General features: G+C 41.3%; 1 protein-coding gene across 1 annotated transcript in view; it reads right to left on the minus strand.

Annotated features, from left to right (window-relative positions):
- The window catches only part of dgkh (diacylglycerol kinase, eta), a 56,648-nt gene that overhangs the window by 49,180 nt on the left and 6,496 nt on the right, over positions 1-972 (minus strand). The gene's annotated exons all lie outside the window — the stretch shown is intronic.

Genomic DNA, 972 nt, shown 5'->3' on the forward strand with positions numbered 1-972 from the left:
CTGAAGCTGACATCCTGCCCACCAGCTGTGTCAACTTAAACACAGAAAACACTGCAGCAGAATACAGGACACACACACACACACACACACACACACACCACACACACACACACACACACACACACACACACACACACACACACACACACACACACACACACACACACACACACGCTGATACAATGGACAAAGGCACAGGAGATCCAGAATGAGTCCAGCAGCTGTGAGCAGACCTGGGTCCTGTCTTTGACGATACCCAGAGAAACAGTCAGTCAAACAGTCAGTTCAGCCAGAAGCGGAGCGAGTATGAACTGAAGCTGCAGCTAACTGCAGGACTGCAGACTCCTCCACACTAACGGTTCAGCCTCTGTCTCTTACCTGAATCTCTGCAGCGCCTCTCCCAGGTTTCTATCTAATTAATCTGATAAAAATGCTCCACTCTCCACCTCCTGCTCTGGTTAGTTTAATTGTTTTATAACTCTTTTACTGCAAAGAGCAAAGGTTAAAGATTTATTTTAAATAACAGGGCTCCTAACTTTGTCCTAAATATTAGGATTGTGAGTTTTGGACTCCATCACATACATCCAGATTCTTTATCATTTAAATATCAGTGATTTTATATTCCTCATATTAGTAAAACTGTAGTTATCGTATTAACAACCCAAAGATATTCAGACTACAGTGAAAAAAAAGAATCAATTATCAGAAAAGATTCAAATTATTTTTTCTGTGAATCGACTGTGATTAATCAACTAATCGTCACAGCTCATGAATATTATTAGCTCCTAGTTTTATTAGTTTTATTTGAAGTGTTGATCCATCAGAAGATATAAAAACCATCTCAGTGTAGTTTTACATCTCCTCTCTCAGGCTTCTCTCTGGAGCTCTAGTAACAACAGGTCGGTGAGCCAATCAGAAGAGAGGAGGCTCTGAGCCTCTCTTCTGATTGGCTGACTGTTTTCTGAGTGATCC

The sequence above is a fragment of the Seriola lalandi genome, unplaced genomic scaffold (assembly GCF_002814215.2).
Source record: "Seriola lalandi dorsalis isolate HSWRI2012SDOR001 ecotype SW California unplaced genomic scaffold, Sedor1 jcf7180002054936, whole genome shotgun sequence".
In the NCBI taxonomy this organism is placed as follows: domain Eukaryota; kingdom Metazoa; phylum Chordata; class Actinopteri; order Carangiformes; family Carangidae; genus Seriola; species Seriola lalandi.